Raw genomic sequence first — 9,103 nt, forward strand, 5'->3', positions numbered from 1 at the left:
CATGAACCTGACCATGTAAGTATATTGACCTTTGTGGCTTGCAGTTTCTAATACTCTTTCTTTATTCTGTATTTTTTTTTTATGTTTTATCTATGATGTAACACGGGGATTTTCTTTCTCTGGTCTCATCTATTTAGCTTTCTGTAGTTCTCTTGCATCTAGATGGGCTTCTCTTTCTCTAGGTTTTCTTCTGTGATTTTATTAAGAATATTGTCTGTGCCTTCGCTGTGGTACTCTCCTTCTGCACCCATAGTTCAGAGGTTAGGTCTAACCTCTTATTTGCTAATTCTTACATCTTAATTTAACCCATCTTTATTAATCTGTGCATCACCATGAGGTCATAGCCTACCAGCAAAGTTTCAGCACATCTACCTCAGGCAGCAGCTACATGGCTTCTCTCTGACTTCACCCTTCTTTCTCCCAGCATTCAGTTTAGTTTTCCCCACCTAGCTCTGTTCTACCCTATTAGGCCAAGCCAGTGTCTTTATTAGCCAATGATATTCACAGCATACACAGGGGAATCCCACATCAGAGTTGTCTTTTCTTTTCCAGTCCCCTCTCCTCTTTTAACAGAAGGACTTACAGTGTTCAAGAGGGGCACATCCATAGTAGGTTTGGTATCTCAGTTTCCTGTTTGCCTGGTATTGAAAAGTTCCCAGGTTTCCAATCTTTTATAGCCTTCAGCATCTTGGTCAAGGAGCTTGAAAGGAGCTTTTGTTCTGGGCAGGGTGTTCTGATCCCAGGTCTTAAGGCCAATCAGCTGGGCAAGTGGAGGGTCCCAGTCAGGCAACCGGAGGGTTCTATCCAGGTAACTGGCAAAACTCTCGATCTCTGGGTTACCTGTGGTGGCAGGAGCGTCCCTGGCGAGGGGCAGACTGGAATCTGTTGAGTTCCTGGTAAGTGCTGGGGCCTGGGAGACCAGAATGTCATGTCAGAGGCTAGAAAATGAGAGCAGGTAGCCTAACTGGGTTTTTTGAATGTGTGCGTAATGTACATACACAGACACACACAAACACACACACACACACACACATCATAAAAGGACTTAGCACTTTAAACATTATACTTGAATTTTCTCAGAAGTTTTTAAGATGCAGAATATTCTCTGATGCTATTTTACATTTTTGACAACAGTACTTAAGGATTAACGGTCCTTTAAATAATAATGAAAATTTTTGTGCTTACCAGACATGTTTAATTTCCTGCTGTTAGGAAATGGGTTATGTGTCCTTTGTCTAAATTTCCTTTGAAGACTTGTTTTTTTTTTCTTAGACTTTAAAATGAATCCATTTTAACTTAAGGATATTAACCACGTAAACGTCTGTTGTTTCCCATGGTTTATAGTTTGCTCTCAAATGTATGTTGTATGTTCAGTCCGACTTCTCCACTGTTCAGTTGGCATGTGATCAGCTGCGTAACAAATCAACCCAAACATGAGTGGCTTAAAACAACCTTTCCTCATCTCTAAATAATCCGTGGAATCGATTGTGTTTAGAGGGAAGTTCTGCATCCCCAGAACTCAGATGTTTTATGGACTTAAAATCATTTAGACACTTGACTGGGCTGGAACTCACGATGGTTCACTCGCAGGACTGGCTGACTCTTCCACGAGACAGGCTCAGGGTCTGAAGTCTTCTGCTTTGGTAGTCTCCCGCAGTGTAAAATTCTCTCCCCCACTTGCTCCGTTCTTTCTGTCCCTCAGTCGAGTAATGTCAGGGATCGTTCCTCACGTTCTCCCTTCGGATTTCTTCTAAGTCTTTTAACAAGACAACCGAACTTCTTACATGGCAGTGTAAAACATGCTTTCTAAAACAGAAAAGCAAAAGCCACAGGACTTTATTAGATCTAGGCTTAATCTTAGTCTAGATTTACTTCCAGTGCATCCCAGACTGCTTGAATCTTTGGAAGCGTTACCACTGGGGACCATATTAGAATATGCATGTAGCATGATTAGTGAAAACTCAGAGACAGATATTGGGGTTAAAACCTGAAGGTCAGAAAAGCAAAACAGCCAGTCCCTCTCTATAGGAGGGCTACTGTTTTTTTTTTTTTTTAGTTAATCTTGTATCCTGCACATTACAGAAGATGTTTATCAGCTGTAGGAATTCCCTACATGTATGTGAATATATATGCCACAGATATAAGGGCATCCACATTTGTAAAAGAAACATTACTAAAGCTTAAATCACACATCGAACCCCACACACCAGTAGTGGGAGACTTCAACACCCCACTCTCACCAATGGACAGGACTGCCAGACAGAAACTTAACGGAGACACAGAGAGAGACCTGTTTCAGAAAACAAATAACAAAAAAAGTCAGAGACAAAAAAGGATGTGGTATTAGAACAGCTTTCTGTGTCCTCAAAGCTTGGAGATTGCCGGTTACACGGAGGTTGGCTGGAGCTCCGCCAAATTTCTGGACACCATTCCCGTGTCCTCTCTACAGTTTATGCTGCTGTGGAGAGTGTATTCCATAGTAACTGCCGCCCACAGAACTGTCCTCACCTTGGTCGGGTTTCTTTGTATACCGCAGGCCTCTGCGGGACACATTTAGTTTTTCTCTCTGTGGGCCAGGCAGGCTCTCTGATCCTCCCAAGACTCCCCAAATGATAATTCCCAGGGCTAACATTGTAACCGAAGGGTCTCCCAAGTGCGCGGGGAATGTGGGAAGCAACAGTAGCGTGGAGATTAGTGAGGGCAGAGGCTGTCTTATAGTAAGACTTCCTAAGTGCCAATCACCTGCCTTATGGATGCAGCTGTGGGTACCAACTGCATCCCTGCAACTTCAGCTCTTGGGCTCCACAGCAGTGAGTACAGGTAAGTTGTTCCAGATGTGATTGCACCACTGGCCTCGGGTTCAGAGTCAAAACCAGGGCTATTCCCGTCCTGGGGTGATACTGCCTGCTCCCCGCCCACGAAGGAGGGGCTGTCTTTCCCTGTGCACTCCCCTTTCTGAGCTAAGCCTACAGGCTTTGACCTCTCAGGACCTAACCCTCACACTCTCCACAGCTGTTTCCCTGAAGCCTTTGCCCACCCTGAGTCTGGGAACAAGCCAAATACAGGCTCCTTGATAGCGGTTGTTCCCTGACCTCAGGTCCTCGGGTCAATTCAGATTTTAGCAATAGATTCTCTCTCTGGGTGCTGCTAGGTCTCTCCCCGCTATATCAGGTAGAGTGATGTAAAGGGATTTCTTCTTACTGCTGACTCGGTTGGAGGGCTCACTCAACAAAACAGAGTTTGGCTTACTGAAGGTTTTTTTTTTGTTGTTGTTGTTGTTGTTCTTCCTAGTATATCTGCTTTGATTCCCGTGCCCGCCCCTCACCACCAGAATTTAAATTCCTTTGCTTAAGTTTTTTTTTTTTCCAGGTTATTAAATTTCTCATCTGTGTTGCCGACTTCTGTATGCAGGTCCTGAACTGACTTCCCTACTTTATCTGTTTAAGTCCCCTTTGAAGTAACTGATCATTTTCAAAAATAGATTTTTTTTTAAAATTTCTTGTTCAACATTTCGACAACTGGGGAGTTAAGAGCTTGCGTTCACATTTTCTTTGTGTGTGTCTCTAATTGTAATTTGCACTTCTGCTGTAACGGATATGCCTTCCGATTCTCCCCTGCCGTTTTGTTGTTGTTTTGCTTTATGCTTTCTTAGTGGTAGTCTTCTCCGGTTCCACATAGATGAGAGGAAGCAGTCGCTTACAGTAAAGCAGCTGGGGGCTTTATTCACGGCCTCTGAAAGGCGTGGATGTAAGTGAACAAGGCTACATAGGATAAACCGGGATTTTAAAGGTTATTAAAGTTAACAGTATTTATAAATAAGAAATAAAAAAGAATGAAGAGCTTTAGAGATGGCTCAGTGGCTAAGAGTACTTGTTGTGGGGGCTGGAGGGATGGCCCCGAGGTTAAGAGCACTGGCGGCTCTTCCAAATGGACCCAGGTTCAATTCCCAGCACCCACAGGGCAGCTCGCAACTGTCTGCAACTCTAGTTCCATGGGACCCGACGCCCTCACACAAACACACATGCAGGTGAAAACTATGTTCAGAAAATAAAAATAAATTAAAAAAAGAGTACTTGTTGCAGTTCTAGAGGACCTGGGTTCAATTCCCAGCACCTACATTAGCAGCTCATAACCTTCTTCTGTAACTCACATTCTAGGGACCCTAACGCCCTCTTTGGGGCTCTGTGGGAAATGCAAGCACACGGGGCACAGATGAACATGCATACACTTAAAACCTTATATGTTTTTATTTTAAAGAGAATGGGGTAAAATAAAAAGGCAAAGCAAAATGTGAATGAGAGGAAAACCATATGTAATGATGGCATAAGAAATAGCAAAGGGGCTGGAGAGGTGGCTCAGTGGCTGCTCTTCCAGAGGTCCTGAGTTCAATTCCCATGGTGGCTCACAGCCATCTATAATGAAATCCGGGGCCCTCTTCTGGCACAGAGGTGTACATGCAGATAACTCACCATATACATGAAATAAACAAATCCTAATTTTTTAAAAACAAACATCAAGAGATAACTCAATAAAACCCAACCCAAGCTAGCAAAAAAAATTGAAAATCTGAAAATAATAATAGTATAATCTGGTCAGTATTTCTTTTCTTTCTGAGATGACTGTGGGTTCCCTGGCCTCCAGGTTTGACGGGAGAGTGGTAGGTGTCACTACCCCCTGCCTTCTGAGTCCCTGGTTCTTTTTATATTTCTGAGCATTTTTAGGAAAGCATAAAACACATACCTACTATGTGTTCAAAACCTGGGCTGCTTCTGAGGTGTTTTCTAATTTTGGTAGGTTGTTTTATATTTCTCTGTGATTTATTATTTTATCTATTTACTCATTTTTTCTCAAATAGGCCATATTTCAGATACATCTTGTAGCTTTTTGTTAAAAATTGGGTACTTAAACTCTAGGAACCAATTCTTCTCCTCCTTCAAAAGCTGTTGTTGACCGTGGAAGGATACATTTACTGACTGGTTGAAAGTAATTTTGCAAAGACTGTTCCTCTTTTTAATTAATTTTTTAGTCAGGATTCCTGAGATACAGAAGTCGCCTTTTAAAGAAAAAGCCCCCCTCTCTAAACAGTCCCTTGTTTGCCGATTTGCTGTAAGTTTTGGGTTATATTCTAGAATCTAAAATAGTTGCAATATCAGGGTTTGACTGTTTCGTTTTATTTCAGTTGAGGGATCAATTCTTTAAGCATTTTTTTCTGATGTACATTTTACTTCCTATTTGGTTTGCTTCTATTTATCCTTCAAATTATTATTTTTTATTTCCTTAGACTTGAAAAAATGAAAATAGTAATAAATGTAATAACACTTATTTTCTTTTTATACGAAGACTTTGCTACTTAGCAGTCTATTTGTACGATGCTTCAGCCAGGCCTGTATTTTACAGCCCATAATTGCACTCATTTAATTATTTTAATAAAACATAGAGTCACGTGTTAACAATTTCACTTATTGCCACCAATAATGCTGTTTTTAAGTTATATCGATATTTAATTTTTTTCTATCAACTTTCTCTGTTCATTTTTATTTTAGGCTAAGCATAAAAAGGAAAAAGTTCCTCATTTTTCAGGTAAGTTATTTATAAATTGTAATTTTCAAATATTGGGCCATCGACGTTTGGAACACTAACTGTCATAAAATGAGTATCACGATTTCTTTCAAGGTGTAAATTATACTATTTACTCCTTATAAAAACACAGCCTCTGAGTAACAGTGGGAAATCAAAACAAAATACAGAAGCTTAAAAGTGGGAGTCCCGGATGGTTTCTGTTGAACATATGTTCCGATGGAATTAGAGAGTCACTTACTACATTTATCTGTTTCCAAAGCAGTTGCCTACCTTATAGAACTCATTTTCCTACTTCAAAAGGCTTCTTTTCTCAGTGATATCATTATGAAGACACAGTCAATATACCCGTAAGCCAAAAAGCAATAACACATATATTTAACAAGTAATCCAGGAAAAAGATGGGAAACTAAGATCATACAAACTGGTGAATCAGAGCTCCAGAGGCCCCCCGGAGGAATTAAGTTTGGTTGAAGGAAACGGGAGATTCCCAAGGAGCTACAGCAGCCAGCACAGCGTAAGTAAGCTAAAGTGGTACCTGGAAATCTTCTAACAACTGAAGCAGTCAGAACCGCGCAGCGACTCCATATTCCTTCAGAAGAGGCAACCGTAATCAATCAAAATGAAGACAGAATAAGATACCTGTAGTTCATGCTGCAGACAGAAGTTGAGCAAGTAATTTGATTCCTTTATACATTCGTGGGTTGCAAAGAATAGCCTTCAGTTAAGGGCTTGCGGAGAAGAGAATTAAACCCGAGTGTGAGTGACAAACTGTCAGCGAGGGCTTCTCTTGCTGGGATAAGACGTCACGGCCAACTTGGGAAGGAAAGGGCTCAGTTCATCTTATAGCTTGCCGTTCACATCCAAGGAAATCAGGGCAGGAGCGACCGCAGATGGCGCGGAGGTGTGCCACTCACCGGGATGCTGCTCGCGGCTTGCTCAGCCTGCCTTCTCTCACCTAGAACCACCAGCTCAGGGTGGGGTAAGCTAGGCTCTCCCACATCCATCAGGACATTGCTTTCAGAGGCTAATATTTTAAATTATGGTAAAAAAAAATTTAAGGTACAATGAAAGAGTTGTTTATTATAGAAAACAAATGACTGTTTGAAAAATCATTCAGACTTAATAAAACAACTCAGGAGATTGGGATACTGATAGGACTGGAAGGGGTCTCCCCAAAACCATGTGTGTGATCCTCAGTGTGACAGTGTAAGGGTCTAATGAGGATAACACACACAGTGGGCTTCTTTGGGGGGATCTGTGATCTCCTCCTTCCTTGCCTTTCTGCTCTCTGCCACGGGAGGATGTAGTGAGAAGCATTTCCCTAGATGTGGCCCCCAACCATGGGCTTCCCGGCTTCTAGCAATACAGATTTCTGTTCCTTCTCAATTACTCGGTCCCATATATCTTATTATCACCATGCAAGATAGACCAAGATATAATACGGGTATGGGTGAGTGGGCTTTTAGTCCAACAAGTACCTGAAGGCGTGGAAGCTGCTTTAAAAGGGACAGGGGATAGAAATGAAGAATTGGGGTCAGGGGGACACGGTATAAAAAGGTCTAGATGTCACAGAAGGACTGGTGTGGGGAATTCTGGTGAGGGCTCAGAAGAGCAAAACTTGTTCAGAAAGTCTGAGGTTTCTAAGAGGTGACTCGAGTGGCTGTAATTAGGATATCAGTAGAGATAACGATGATGAAGACAATCCGGATAAGTTTCCTCTGAAGATAGGAAACGATAGTAGAAACCAGAGAAAAGACCCCACACTATGAAGGGGAAAGACCGTGGCTGAGACGTGGTGAGGCCCAAGGGCTTCGCAGAAAGCGAAATTTAACAACTAGTAAACCAGAACATCTGACAGATTTCTAAGCCGAATCCCCGAAGTTGCTGGATGGCTACTCGACTTAATTTAGCAAAACGCTAAAGGAGGGGATGACTTAAAGAAAGGGTTTACAGTCCAAAGGGAAGCAGACTGGCCAGATTCGGGATGTTTGTAATCCGATCACATCAGGAAAGAAAGGCAAGTTTGGTGACAGAAGAGATCATAGAGAACAGAAAGCTCTCTCCTCATTGGGATAATTGGGAAACAGCTCCGAAGGCATCCCAGAGAGTTTCAAGACAAGTGAAGGAAGACCTTAACAGCAAGGTTTCCAGAGAGGAATCTGCAGAATCTCGCTTCTCTGTGCCACCACAAAGACCTGCTTCCCACCATCCACCACAACAATGCTCCTCAGTCACGCCTGTCATGACTCAACCACCCTGAGTATAGTCTATGCCACTGCATCACGAGGCCAAAGGACTACTTGGATAGAAGCCTTGGAGTACTAAGTACGCAGGTGTAAACAGTTGGCAGGATACCTGGGGAGGGGAACCAGTAGGGACTGGTTCCGACGGCAGAGGCACCACAGAGATCCCGCTTAGGGCAATGCAGAGTAGAACAAGAAAAGCTTATAGCGGCCAGCATACAAGATCAGCACAGGAGAACTGTAGACATGAGCCTAGGAAAAATGTTGTCTAGGCTGAAGAGAGGCCATCGGGTCCCAGCCCTCACCCCAAAGTACCCAGAAAATGGGGCATGAGGTCAAAGGAGGTTCTTCTGGAGTCTTAGTATCTGATGCTTTTTCTTCTTGGACTGGACACTCATTAGATGCTTGTGCTGCCATTTTGTTTTGGAAGCAGGCGAGTTGTTTCACAGACTTACAGTTAGAAGGAAATTCGCCACAGAATGAATCATGTTTTAAATCTCACCCAAGTCTGATTTAGACAAGACCTTGGTCTTTAGACTTTTGGGTTGATGGTGTCTTAGGGTTTCTACAGCTGTGAAGAGACACCATGATCAGAACAGCTCTTATAAAGGAAAACATTTAATTGGGGTCCCAGAATTTGTGTGCACGCATTCTGGCCAAGCCGTATAATTCATTGAAATTTATTCATTAAATAAATTCATTACGTTCATCCCACTCCCCTACTCTATACTCCTCTTGGTTCCTGCAGGAGACGCTTCTCTGGTATCACAAATTGAATTATTAACGAAACACGTAATTACTCACGAAAGGTATCTCGAATATAGATTGCCTGCCTAGGATCGGGTAAGGGCAGCAAAGTCACAATGGGAAATTACCCAAACGTCTGTCAGAGAATGGGGCCCAGCTCCAAAGGATGTGTGCAAGCCACCTTTCACACAAGTCATGAAGGTACCCCCCAAAAGAAGGTAATTAGGAGTGTCACAACGATAGTTTTAATTGATCATTTTTGAACGGCCATCAAGAGCCGGTTAACGGACTCGCTGAACATAGCGGACAATGAGGACTACTGAGAACCCAAGAACAATGGCACTGGGTTTTGATCCTACTGCACGTACTGGCTTTGTGGGAGCCTAGGCAGTTTGGGTGCTCACCTTACTAGACCTGGATGGAGGTGGGTGGTCCTTGGACTTCCCACAGGGCAGGGAACCCTGGTTGCTCTTTGAGCTGATGAGGGAGGGGGACTTGATTGGGGTAGGGGGAGGGAAATGGGAGGCGGTGGC

Source organism: Alexandromys fortis, unplaced genomic scaffold (genome assembly GCF_014885135.2).
Source record: "Alexandromys fortis isolate MF-2015 unplaced genomic scaffold, M_Fortis_MF-2015_v1.1 scaffold_65, whole genome shotgun sequence".
NCBI lineage: Eukaryota > Metazoa > Chordata > Mammalia > Rodentia > Cricetidae > Alexandromys > Alexandromys fortis.